This window comes from Vicia villosa, unplaced genomic scaffold, assembly GCF_029867415.1.
Source record: "Vicia villosa cultivar HV-30 ecotype Madison, WI unplaced genomic scaffold, Vvil1.0 ctg.003284F_1_1, whole genome shotgun sequence".
NCBI classification, from domain to species: domain Eukaryota; kingdom Viridiplantae; phylum Streptophyta; class Magnoliopsida; order Fabales; family Fabaceae; genus Vicia; species Vicia villosa.
The window spans coordinates 92,089-106,940 of record NW_026706165.1 but is presented as its reverse complement, the minus strand read 5'-3'; positions in this window follow the sequence as shown (position 1 = coordinate 106,940).

Sequence of the window (14,852 nt, the reverse complement as noted above, 5' to 3'; positions counted from 1 at the left end):
CTCTGGAAATTCCAATGGGGGTTAAGGCAGACACGCATGTGACTACCTTCCTCAAAAAAGACGACAACCCAAACTGAGTTCATTTTTAGTGTTTGTAGTAAGAATGAAGAAAGAGTTGGTACTTCAACTCCACACACACACACCTTTATTTATAGTGGGTGAAATACAGAGGAAAGTAATTTTGATAATTATTAATAACTTAAATACTAATTGGAAACTTTGTAATGTTAGAAAAACATTTCATTAATATATGCTCAGAGCATTTAATTGGACGGTACAGAAGTAGCTGAAATGATAAAGAAACTGCAACATCTAGGATATTACAACGGTTAGGACAATGTCTTCTCTGTCCTCCATCATTCGAGTGCATTGAATGTCGTCCTCCATCGTCTCCCACCAACGCTGTCTTTCAAGAAAAACACCTCCCCTTGTTCTAAGTCTCTTGATAGATCTGATTTGTTCGCCTGGACTCCACTCTCCCTCCAAAAACCTGAGAAGGGTTCTCTTAAGCTGGTCCATGGATTGAATGTTCCAAAACATTACCTGCATGGGAGGTTTGACGACAGAGAAAATAACGTATCCGTTCCTTCGAACAAGGGGAGGTTGATAGTCCAAACGCCTTACAGGTGGTGGAGGCTCAGTAGTCTGGTGCGTGCTATCTGGCCGTATTCGAGATCTCATTTTTTCGTGTGTGTACTGATGCACACAGGAAACCCTAATTTATAGAGGGACAATTAGGGTTTCATATACAAGGGAAAAACATAAACAATAATTTTGAAGAATAAAAATTAGGGCCCCACATGGTCCCCATCTGTTTTCTGTCCTTCGCATGCGTCCGAAACGAGTTCCTGTACCCTAGCATGCGCCTGTAATGATTCCTGAAGCGATTCCTGATAGATTCCTGCAACGATCCCCCCTATCTTCATGCATGCAACCCTATCTTTTGTGGCATGCAATAGTCTTGTCAAAGTTACAATCTTGTGCAGAATTATTGCTTCATTTCTTGCATGCATTACCTTTGTGTAAGAGGTGGGGACGAGATTCTTTTGTGGCATGCATTAGTCTTGTCAAAGTTACTATCTTGTGCAGAATTATTGCTTCATTTCTTGCATGCATTACCCTTGTGTAAGAGGTGGTGCATGATATATAGGAACTACTTCACATACTATTTTTTACAACCAACACAATTCTCCCAAACATTTCTTCCTTTTACAACACAATTCTCACATTTCTTCTTTCACAAACACATATCAAAATTATGGCATCCACCTCGCAGTACAAGGTTCGTGTTCATATGAATGGTGAGACATACCACTGCGACACAAACGGTTTTCTATTTAGAAACACAAACTCAACACGTTTTGCTCTAAATAGACAATCAGATTTCTCCTATCTAAAAAGGAAAATCAAATCCAAAATAAGAGAACCAGTGTCTCAGATATTTTACCGACAACCCCTTCTTCAACCTAACAACTCAGTCATGTTTTGTCAATCACAGATAACAACTGACTTAGAGGTCCAAAACATGTTCCTCACCCATGAGTATTTTGGTTATGATTATCTGGAACTGTACATAGTGGTTGAACAAAATGCTCCTTCGCAAAATATTCAGTCACAAGTTATTGATCCTGTTGTTGATGACGAACAACAACCCGAACATGTCATTGACAAAGAAACTGATATAGAAGATGTTGTTGATGAGTTGGTGAATCGTGAATCCGAAGATGAAGGTGACGAAGAAGTTCCAGTACCGGATCCAGTACCAGATACACATGCATATTCACCTCCGGCACATTTCACAACGCTTAATTTAGGAGAGGACGAGCCATCGTCCGATATGTTCTACAATCCATATATGAGGTCAAGCGAGGAGTTAAAAGAGGGTGACACGTTTCGTTCGAAGGATGATTGTCTGTTGGCTATAAAAAATTGGCACTTAGCAAATTGTGTTGATTTTAAAGCCGATCGATCAAATCCAGAGAGAGTCAGTATTGCATGCAAAAACCCGGAGTGTGGATACATGCTGAAGGCATCATTCAGAAAGAAGTTTAACGCGTGGGTGATACGTTCGATATCTCAAGCCCACACCTGCGTCACCACTAACATGGCGCAAGATCATCGAAAACTCAGTCATGACATGATATGTCATACCATCATTCCTCTGGTCGAAACTGACCCATCCCTGAAGGTGAAGACAATTATTTCTCATTGCGTTTCTGTGTTCAAATACAGACCTTCGTACAGAAAGGCTTGGTTGGCGAAACAGAAAGCAATTGAAAAAGTCTACGGCAACTGGGAGGAATCGTACCAACAACTTCCTCGCTACCTGGCTGCACTGCAATTGTATTCACTTGGGACTGTTAGTATATTGGAGACACTGCCGGCACAGTCCCAGGACGGAACCCCTCTCGAAGGTAATGGAATCTTCCATAGACTATTCTGGGCGTTTCGACCATGCATCGTCGGTTTTGGTTTTTGCAAGCCGATTATTCAAATTGATGGAACGTGGCTGTATTGGAAATACAAGGGAACTTTGTTGATGGCGGTCGCGCAGGATGGAAATAGCAACATTTTTCCAATAGCCTTTGCTTTGGTAGAAGGAGAAACAACTGCTGCTTGGGGTTTCTTTCTGAAGAATCTCCGAGCTAGAGTCGCTCCACAACCTAATCTTTGTTTGATTTCTGACAGGCACGCTTCTATTGACAGCGCATACAACAATCCGGCAAATGGTTGGCACAACCCTCCCTCTAAGCATGTCTACTGTATTAGGCATATAGCACAGAATTTTATGAGAGAGATCAAGGATAAATTTTTGAAGAACCACTTGGTGAACGCGGGGTATGCCTTAAACCAACCTGGATTTCAATACTACCGCCGAGAAATAGCGTTGACAAATCCAGATGCAGGGAGGTGGATTGACAGCATTGATAGAGCAAGATGGACTAGGTCATACGACGATGGGGCTAGGTGGGGCCACATGACTACAAATCTTGTGGAATCAATGAACGGGGTTTTCAAAGGCATACGAAGCCTACCTGTAACTGCCATTGTTAGTGCTACGTATTTTCGGATGGCAACTTTGCTCGCCACACGAGGTAAGAGGTGGAATTCAGTGTTACAAACACAACAGGTATATAGCGATGTCTGCATGAAATATATACAACAGGAATCTGCCAAGGGTAACACTCATCGAGTGACCGAGTTCGACCGTCATGGCCACACCTTCAGTGTCAAAGAAACAATTGACCATAACCAGGGGCTTCCACGACAAGAGTATCGCGTCAATATCCCAGGTCGTTGGTGCGACTGTGGCCAATTTCAAGCATATCGCATGCCTTGCTCCCATGTCCTTGCAGCATGTTCACATACTCACTTTGATGCATTATCTTTGGTATCAGAAATTTATAAAGTATCAACGTTGCTCAACGTATACGACAATTACTTTCCGGTGGTAGCAATGGAGGCATATTGGCCTGTGTACGAGGGGGAAACAGTTTGGCATAACGATTTAATGCGTCGGAATAAAAGCGGTCGACCAAACAGCAGGCGTATTATAACCGAGATGGACGTAACTGAAAAAATGCAGAGGAAGTGTAGTATATGTCGTGAGGTCGGACATAATAGGACCAAATGTCCCAATCGTGGATCTAGCTCCACAACATAGTTTTTAGTTTCGATGATATTTGTAATTTACTTTTTCAATGAAATGAACTTTTTTTTATAAATTTTATGGGTTACAACACAAAAAAAATTACCAAAAAAATAATGAATTCATGATACATATTGAAAGAAAATATTACCATGGAAAAAATATTTGGAACCAATAATATTTACAAACAATAAAGAGAAAATATTACCGAAAACATTAATGTTGAAAGTAAAAAATTACCGAAAATATAATACCATGAAAAAAAAATTTACATAAAAAAATCATGTTGAATGTTGAAAGAATATTTGAAAAATATAATATAAAAAATTTAGAGGGAAATATGTTAAAGAAAAAAAATAACAAAAAAAAAGAAAAAAAAAATATGGGGGGGTGTTGTCGCCAGGGGGGTGGCGACAACATCTAAAATTTGCATGTAGGCGCCAGGCCCACTGGCGATGACGTTCTGGGCTTAGTGTTGTCGCCACCCCCCCTGGCGACAACGTGGTGCAGGTAGTAAAAAAGTGACATTTGGGGAATTTTTTTGAAAAGTTGGTTATTTCTGAAATTTTTTTTAAAAAACTTGTTATTCAAAAAAAAAATTCCAAATATGAAGTAGGTTTTATGAAATTATGATCTGACATGTTATTATATGAACAACAATGAACTTCTACTCTTAAAGCTAAATTTCCTACACGCAATATATATTTATAATAAAACTGAAAGCTACTATTATATAGATTATAGATTTTATGAATATAAACTTTAACATTATTTGGAAATTATTTAATGAGATGCATAAAAATTAATATACAAATTTTTTTCATAACGGTTAATTTTAGTTCACCTTTTTAATATATCAAATAATTTTTAATTGATGTTGAATTTTATGGACGTGATCTTTATGGTAATATTTTTCGATCTAATGATGAATTTTTTATACGAATGTATAGTATTAGATATGTCATCATATATATTAAGTTTTACAATGTTATATATATATATATATATATATATATATATATATATATATATATATATATATATATATATATATATATATATATATATATATATGGGTTTTGCTACAATAGACCCACTTATTTTTATAAAGGTCTATTTTAGCAACATGCACCTTAGGGTGTATTTAAGTATTTTTTAGTTAAAACTTACTAAAACACACCTTCATAAAAATAAGTGGGTGTATTATAGCAAACCCCTGTGGGGTTTGCTATAATACACCCACTTATTTTTATGAAGGTCTATTTTAGCAACATGCACCTTAAGGTGCATTTAACCATTTTGTAGTTAAAGCTTGCTAAAATAGACCTTCATAAAAACAAGTGGGTCTAGTGGTGATTGGCGCTGGACTTGGTAGGGAGAACCACGGTTCGATCCCCCGCAACTGCGATCGGGAGGGGGCTTGACCCACTTGATGCCAGAGCTGTTCCCCCGAACCGGACTAAACCGGTGGTTATAAACCAAAAAAAAAAAAAAAATATAACCCTCCTCTATATATATATATATATATATATATATATATATATATATATATATATATATGATCAAATTAAATGACATCAAAATGTCAAACATAGTAACATGACATTTTTGATAATTCTTTACCGCATATTCGTATAACAAAATTTACTATTGAATTGATAGATATATATTAACAAATAGATCACGTCTATAAAATTTAACATCAATCGGAAATTATTTGACATGTCAACGAGATGCATAGAAACTAACGTCTGACAAAAGTTCATGAAAACTGATAATTTTGATAATTCACTTTAATATATCAAATAATTTTTGATTGATGTGAAATTTTATAGGCGTGATTTATATAATAATAGCTTTCAATTCAATGCTAAAAATTTAAAGCCTTGCGCTCAAAGTGATAGGGGTGGCAAAACGGGCCGTGGCCCGCCGGGCCAGTCCGCGCACCCGCCAAAAAATGGCGTGTTGGGTTGGGATTTTAGACTCGCCGCTCGCCAAAGCCCGCCGCCCGCCATACCTGCCCCGTCAAAGCCCGCCGCCCGCCAAAGTCCGCCCCTCCTCCAAAACTCACTATTTTTTTAGTTAATTCTAGTAATTGTAATTCTTGATGGTTTATTTTATACATTTATTTATAAATACATGTAATATTTTTTTAAGTAAATTTGTTAAAAAGTTGCTTTTATAAAAAATTGTTTTAAAAAATAAGTGAAAAGTTTAATTAAAAGGTAAAAAAAGACTATTAATCTATTAAAAAATATATAAATAAAAATAGGCGGGTAAGCCCGCCGCCCGCCAACCCGCCATCTTGGCGGGGCGGACATGATTTTTATGCCCATTTTACTTGGCCGGCATGTCCGCCCCGCTCGTTTTTTGGCGGGCATAAGGCGGGGTGAGCTGCGGGCGGGGCGGGCGGCCCGTTTTGCTACCCCTACAAAGTGATATGATTATTGTGTTGAATAAAATAAACATGATGTTTTATTTTTATTATTCATAAATTTGTCTAAATGGCATGTATTCTTTGTATTCAAGAACTCAAAGCTCTAAATTTTAGATGTTCCTAAAATCATACAAAGCCCGCCCCGCCAAAGCCCGCCATACCTGCCCCGTCAAAGCCCGTCGCCCGCCAAAGTCCGCCCCTCCTCCAAAATTCACTATTTTTTTAGTTAATTCTAGTAATTGTAATTCTTGATGGTTTATTTTATACATTTATTTATAAATACATGTAATATTTTTTTAAGTAAATTTGTTAAAAAGTCGCTTTTATAAAAAAATGTTTTAAAAAATAAGTGAAAAGTTTAATTAAAAGGTAAAAAAAGACTATTAATCTATTAAAAAAATATATAAATAAGAATAGGCGGGTAAGTCCGCCGCCCGCCAACCTGCCATCTTGGCAGGGCGGAATGATTTTTATGCCCATTTTACTTGGCGGACATGCCCGCCCCGCTTGTTTTTTGGCAGGCATAAGTCGGGGCGAGCGGCGGGCGGGGCGGGCGGCCCGTTTTGCCACCCCTACAAAGTGATATGATTATTGTGTTGAATAAAATTAAACATGATGTTTTATTTTTATTATTCATAAATTTGTCTAAATGGCATGTATTCTTTGTATTCAAGAACTCAAACTCAAAGCTCTAAATTTTAGATGTTCTTAAAATCATACAATTTAATTGAATTACTCCTCCAAAGTATAGATTTAAATGCAGTATTGATAAGACATTTATAGCAGGTTTGAATTGATTTTTGAAATTGTCAAAAGCAATTCTAGAAATATAAAAGTGATTTAGGAGTGATTTTGAGGTGTTTGGTAATTCTGAAAAAAAAATTGATTATGGCCTTAAAAATTAATTCTATTTGAAGTTATAATTTGTAGCCTCTAAGTTTAAAGGTGATTTTTTTATTGAAATTTGTTGTTTAATCCACTTTTACATAATGAATCCAAACACAACTCCATTCTATTAAACTAAATTGTGTTAAAATCAATTCTACCAAACTTAATTCTGTCATAATCAATTTTGTTCACCATCAATCCAACCACAGACTTAGATGATCTATAAGTTTCTCATTTATGTTAGTATTTATACATATTTGATACTCCCTCCGTTTTTTATTATAAGTCGTTTTAGACTTTTCACACAGTTTAAGAAAAATAATAATTGTTGTATGAAAATGAGAAATTATGAAGGTTTTTACAAAATTATCCTTCATTAATGACATATGGAAAATAAATTTATATAATTGAAAGGAGAGAAAATAATAAATATTTAAGGATATAATAGGAAAAGTAACATTAATTATTCATTGGAATTGTAAAGCGACTTATATTTAAATACAATTTTTTTTCAAAACGACTTATAATAAAAAACGGAAGGAGTACCTTCTTTTACGTCAATATTTATTTAAAATTTTGATGTTATTAAGTCTCTTTATATTAAATTGATGATTCTCATTTTATCTAATGAGATGATTTTGAGAGAAAGGTTTGTCAACCTTTATCTAGAATTCAACTCAGCTTATTTATCATATTTTTTTAACTCAAAAATTGTCCATTACAAGCTTCAACCTAGATTGTATAACTACTTTTATGTAATTAATGTTAACAATAGTGAACATAAAGAATCATAGAGAAGAAAAATGACCCTTTGGCTCAGTATCTCAATAGAATGAGCAAAACTATTAAGAGTTACGGTTACACCAGAATATAATATAATATAAATATTACATGCTAGGAAAGACTGAACTTTATTATTTAAACCATGAGACATTTTATAAGCCATGATCCATTGTTGTTCACCATGAGACATTTTTTCAAAGATAAATCATCTAAACATATCATAAAAATGTTGTTAATTCTTTTACCTTTGAGTTTTATCTCATGGGTGGCTTCATCTTCAATCAAACATCCATCTTTAGTGAATTTGATTTTTAAGCATTTGTTTTAAAGTTGGCTTATGCTTAGAAGATTATGCTTTAGTCATTCAACATAAAGTACATCTTCAATGGATGTGAAAGGTGGTGTTCCAACTTTGCCAATGCCAAGAATTTTTCCTTTATTGTTGTCCAATTAAATGCGATACTCTTTGGTCTTAAGCACTAAATTTGGAAATTTGCTTATATTGTAGCGGTGAAAAATTGAGACTGAGGCTATTGGATTGACCCAGCTCATATATTAGTGAAAGTTACCCCCCCGTTTTATTGTTTCCAAAGGAAATGAGAAAACAACAAAGTAAAACCCAAAGAAGTTTTTAAATAAAAACTAATAAAATAAACAAAGATCTTAGGTTCGGGGGTTGGTTATGCAAAGGGAATATATTAGCACCCCTCACATCTGTAGTACTCTACAGGAACCTCTTTGAAATATATATTATTGTTGTTATTGTTATAATTGTTGTTTTGTGAAAAAAAAGGAGTGGGATGGTGAGAAAAGAATTTTGTTATGCTCGGCAAGACATCGTATTTTATGCCTACATACCCCTTTTGTGCAATAGGGAAGTCAGAGCATTTGTAGTTCCTCTTAAAAGGAAAATAAAATAGCCATAGTGGCAAAAATCTTTTTGGGTCTTGAGCATTAACAATTGTCAATGGATTTTTAAAATGTTAAGCTTTAACAATACTGAACAAGTTTTAAAAGGTGTCAAGCTTTAATAATACAAGGCAAAAGTGATTTAAAAGAGTGGTGGTTGAGCTTTAACAATACAAAACCAAGGTTGATTTAAAAGAGGTTGAACTTTAACAATATAAAACCATTTTTAAAATAGAGAGGAAATGCTAAGCTTTAACAATACAAAGCATAAAGTAAAAGATGATGAAAAGAGAGTGAGTACCTTGACATTTTTAGTCAATATCATTCTCATTCCTTTGGATTTTTAAGCAACAATGAGGAATCAAACATCTTAAGCAAACATATAAGGTAAGCATCTCAAGTGGTGTGTGAGACATGTTATGTGTATCATGAATACAAACAAAAGTGAGTTAAGATATCAATGTAAATAAACTCAAATATAAAAGGTTATGAATAAAAGGGATGACATACCTCAAGATCATATCATGTATGTATGAGTATGATGTGATGATGGATGAATAACTCATGTATGTGGGGTTAGTTCAACAATGATATATATTCACACACACACACACACAAAAAGATAAAAGCATAACCAAATTATATAGTATAATGATGTAAATCAACCATCATGTGTATACAAGTGAACAAGGAGAGATCATGGCAACAAGTTAACGTCAACATGATATTGCATTGAAATCAAGGGAAAGATCAAAGAATCTTGAATTTAGGGTTTTATGTGCACTAAGCCTAAACATTTTAAAAGTTGAATAAATCCTAGGTAGACAACTAAGGGATCATGGTATGAACTTCAAAGGAAGCTAAGTTGAACCCTAAAAGAATCACACAAGCTTGATCAAAATATTTGGTGAAGAAATCATTTTTAAAATATTTGATTTAAAGGTCTTTTAAAAGTCATAAAAGTATTGATTTTAATTTAATTAAAAGTTGGTCAAATAAATAAGATTTTTGGGATTTTAAAATTTATTCACAAAATATATAAGGTAAATAACATGTGTACAAAAAATGACCTCAAAAGAGGATCAGGCAGCTTTATTTGCTACAAGAATCTTTGTTTTAGCTCAGAATATTCGAAGAAATCAATTAGCTGATATTTTTACCAAGATGGATTCAATCAGAAGATTTATATGCTGTCTATTATTGGAGACATTATAGGAAAGATTGGATTAAAGACCTAATTTCTTGGAGAACAAGTAGCAGAATTTCGGCAACCTCACTGCTGCATTTGAAGCCCAACCCAGAAAAAGACATATCTATAAATAAAAGGGCTATAACCTAGTTTAGGTGTGGAACTGATATTATTTGTTTTAGGGTTAAGAAATCCTTATTTTTCTATGTGTTCCATATGTGTACATTCACAAACCTTTAGGTGTTGAATGTTGTTTTGATCTCTGAAGCTTTTAAACAAGGAGAGTATTTGCATCCCCGTAAGCTTTTAAGCATCAAGGAGTAGTTTGTTCTGGAAGAGTATCTTCTGGTATTTTTCTTTGGTTTTTATATTTTATCACAGGGATTGTGATTGGAAGGAATTTGAGGAGGGCTTCATACCTAGGTGAGTCTTAGGTAGAAGTCATAGGAAGGGTAGTGATTAAGTGAGAAGGGTAAACTAGGACTGTTTAACTTCGAATTGATGCTATCGGATATTGATTTCATCATGGCTTGGTATCCCCTAGAGTAGGAAGGATTGTTCCGAACTGGGTAAACATATCGCGGTGTTATTTACTTTTTGCACGTTTATTGTCGCTGTTATTATTCGTGTTCATAACTCAGATATCGTGTCGTGACATCTCATTCGACATCACATATATGATACCATAATTTCAATTAATATTATTACCAAAAAAATTACCTAACATTTTTACAAGAATCATGAATTTCTCGTCTTCTACCGGATTAACTTCTTTTTCAACATCTTTTGAGTCAACTTTTAAAGCAATGCCTTTGGATTTCTTTTCTTGGTTTTCATGCTTTTATAGTCTTTCAAGTTCTCTCTCATATTCTAGAAGTTTTTCAAATAAAGTTGCATAAGTAATTATGGATAGGCTTTTCTTTTCGAATATCGCCGTTACTTTTGGTTGCCATTCCCTGGTTAAAGATCTAAACACTTTAAGATTAAGTTCATCATTAGTAAGAGTCTTACCAAGAGCTTTTAAATAATTTTTCATATGCACAAATCTTTTTTGCAAGTCGAGGATTGATTCTCCGGGCTGCATTATGAATAACTCGTATTCTTGACTCAACATGTTCAATCTAGATATTTTAAATTCAACGTTTCCTTCATGAGTTTCTTTCAATGTATTCTATATTTCCTTTGTCATCATGCATGTTGAAATACAAAAGAATTCATCCATGCTAAGAGCTCTTTGAAAAAGATTTATTGCTTTCTTGTCATAAAGGATTTTTGTCTCATCATCTTCATCCCATGAACTTTCGGGCTTGGTAGTGTCGACGCCATTAACAACACTAGTAGGAACGAAATGACCCTCTACAATTGCTTTCCAAACTTCTATTCCTATAGATTCTAAATGCATCTTCATGCGTATTTTCCAAAGTCAAAGTATTTACCACAAAACAATGGAGGCTTGTTATTACTACCACCATCTTTGAAAACCAGATTTGTATTTGCGGAAGCCATTCCGGATCTTTAGAAACATCTGAACTATAACCCGTTCTGATGCCAATTGTAAGTTCAGATCGCGCCTAAGAGGGGGTGAATGAGGTACTTTAAATTTTTTCTGGTTTTAGTGATGAGGGTAATTATTTTTCTGGTTTATGGTGATGCTATGAAAGAATTGAGTGCGGAAAAATAAAGAACACAAAGATGTATCATGGTTCTTCTCACAATCCGAGAGTACTCCAGTCCCTTTCAACATGAAAGAGATTTTACTATTGTTAAGACTTGTACAAGACTAACACAACCAACAAGAACAATCCTCTTGTAATCAAACAAATTAAAATAAGAACAATCCTCTCGAACTCAATTCTCTTACTTCCAACAATCCTGGACAGCAAGGTATTATAACCAAATCTAAAAAATATTTAAAAAAAGAAAGTTGATGAATATATATCAATCACTAGGATTGATATTCTCTTTCAAACAAGCAATTTATAATGATATAATAGTGCCCAAGTGTTTATGAATGAAGGATACATTTTTCTAAATTGATATGAAATAATATGCAGAAAAATCTCTATGAAAATTTAAGTATCATAACACTTGTATAAAAATTTGTGAGAAAAAATGATGTTAAATTGCAATGAAAGAGGTGAGATTTGAAATCTGAAAATGAGAGCATTTATAACATCTTAACACCCCTCATAAAGTGTATGAATCAATGAAAGAGTGCCAAAATTGAGGGATGCAAAAATAAATCCGTTTGGTTTAGATTCAAAGTGAAACACTACCATTGCTTTAGTGGTAATCAGTTACAGGAAATAGTGTAACCGATTACGCTGAATTGTTTCCTAAAAAATTTGAAAAAAACCGTGTCCGTAACCGGTTACGAGAAAAGGTGTAACAGGTTACGTCCCTTTAAAATTGAATTTCAGAAGCAATGAAAAAACAGGTTACGTGAGTGTAACCAGTTACCATAAACTGTGTAACCGGTTACGCCAACTAAAATGTGAAAAACTAGTTTGACACAGTGCACAACCCAGTGGCTAACACAATGGAATTTTGTAATGCATGCAAGTGAGTATGTTAATAATTTTGAGCACTAAAAGTATAAACATAATATTGCTTAATTGTACCTCAAATAAGAAGATCAATCAAAGACATCCAAATTAGTCTTAAAAATGTGATGAGCATAACTTGAACACTTGATACTATGTTGAGAGCTTGAGACTTTTATCATTATTTTGCCATGATCATTTGAATTTACATTTGTCTTCATTAAAACTAAATGGATGGAGACTCTTGACTTCACAAAACTTATTTAAAGGAAGGCGACAACCTATGAAATAAGCATTCATTAAAGGGGATGGAACACTCGTTGTATTGGTTGAAAACCCTGTTATCTTAGTTAGGGGTGAACACTCCCCAATCAAATGAAGGACTTACATAAATCAAAGTATGAACCAAAACACCCTTGTAGGAGAAATACAATATAGTTTCAAGTAGGTCTTGGTCCATCCACTCACTTGAGATATCCATACCTCCTCCTGGTCGAGGTTGACACAATCTCCATGATTAAAAATGTTGTGAAAAAAAACAAATACAAATAAAATATTGCAAGCAAACAAGCTCAAACACTGTCACTCTTGGATAAAAATGCCAACAATAGAAGAAATTTCCCTGGGAAGAAGGTAAGAGAATAAACATTCACTGTTCTGGAAATCATAGAAAAAGGGAGCAAAAGAAAAAAGAAAAACATTAAACTTTTTCACAAAGAAGATGACACAATCAAACATACATGCCTTAAACCAATAAACAAGGTTGTATATACTTGATCAAATGCTGAAATAAGAGTGCTCTCAGACAATAAAGACATACGAAGCAGAAAAAACTCTTTTTGAAGGTCGTTGGCAGCAAAAAGGTAATAATTATGCTTCAAAAGACCTTTATACCATATTCGTCCATAAAGGATCCTATGATCCACTACGCACCATCCACGAATGATATTTTGTAAAAAAATGTTCAAAAACACTTGAGTGCTCTAAGGAAGAGGGAATAACATCATTAACTAGCATACATAGATGTGTTAGTCGATCATAGTGAAATATTACATCTAACGAGAAATGCACCTATTCCAAATAACAAAGACATCCCATTAAAGGCTTTCATGTCCATATATTTCATGGCCGATTAACAGTATGTGTCATAAACCCTTGTTTGATATAGCGAAAACAAGGGCTCAAGGGGAAACTGCTCTGGGATGTTCACAAGACCTAAGGAAAAAGGTCTATTAATGAAACAACATAACATTAAGTGATGGCTTGGAAATCTCCACGTGTGTGCCTTGCTAACCATCCAAATTAATTTGACGCCTTGGAAATCCCTGTGCGTGTGCCTTGCTAATCATCCAAATTAATTTGACGCTAACCATAACCCACACCTCACCACATACGTTCAATTGCCAATCGCTTCTCCTATTTAAAGAAGAAAACACTTTATTTCTCAGGTATTCAAACCGTTTCTCATTCATACAAGAAAAGATATTGTGATTATGGTGTGTGGAGATTGAATTTCAACAAGAAAATATTATTTTGTACTCCATTGAATACTTCAATAGTATAAAAAGAAGGTAATTGCAAAACAAAATTGAGAGTTTCCAAAATCTTTGGGTAGAACAAGGGCTCAGACAAAGAACCAATAGAGTCGAGTAAAAGTGTCTACAGAACGAAAGCTTGGAGAAAAACTTTGGGTCTATGAATGTATTTGGATCAAGATCAAGTTAAGATAATGTAATTTCAACAAATTTGAGTATTTTGCTACAACAGAAGGGATATCCAGATTTAGACATGTATTAAATTAATTGTTAATTGTATTTGAGGTATTTACTGTTGTCTAGATTACCGTTGTACCAAAATTATGTATATTAATTCGCAAAATAGTAGAAGTACCTACAAATTTTCAATGTCTCGCCACTAATGACTAGACTAAGCGCAAAGCGAGAACAAACACGTTGAACTAATATAAATCTAGTGTACAAATCTCTTTATCCCTATATCTTTTACACTTGTGTATAATTGGCATGTTTAGGTTCTTTATCGCCTTTGCATGATCTATGCTAATAGACTTTATCTATTTATAAGTATAAGTCTGTGGTGAATTTACTTATTTGAATCTTATTTCATGTGATTATGAGTGTTTAAACTCTTGTTAGTAGATTAATCAATCAATTAACCTAATTCATTTTAAGTTGTGTGTAAAAATTGAACATGATAATTATTAAATTGCTTGATAATACAACTTCATTATTCTCCATTGTTGTAATTTCTAATTATCCTAATTAAATGTGATATTCATCCAATCATGACTTTTATAAAACCCTCCGCTATCTCCCACTTCCGTATGTAATATGCACATTCATTTGTAGAAATCTAATTTTCAAAGAAAATATTTTTAAAAATGATTTTAGGGAAATGGTCTATTCAACTCCCTATCTCTTCTAGACCATTCAATTA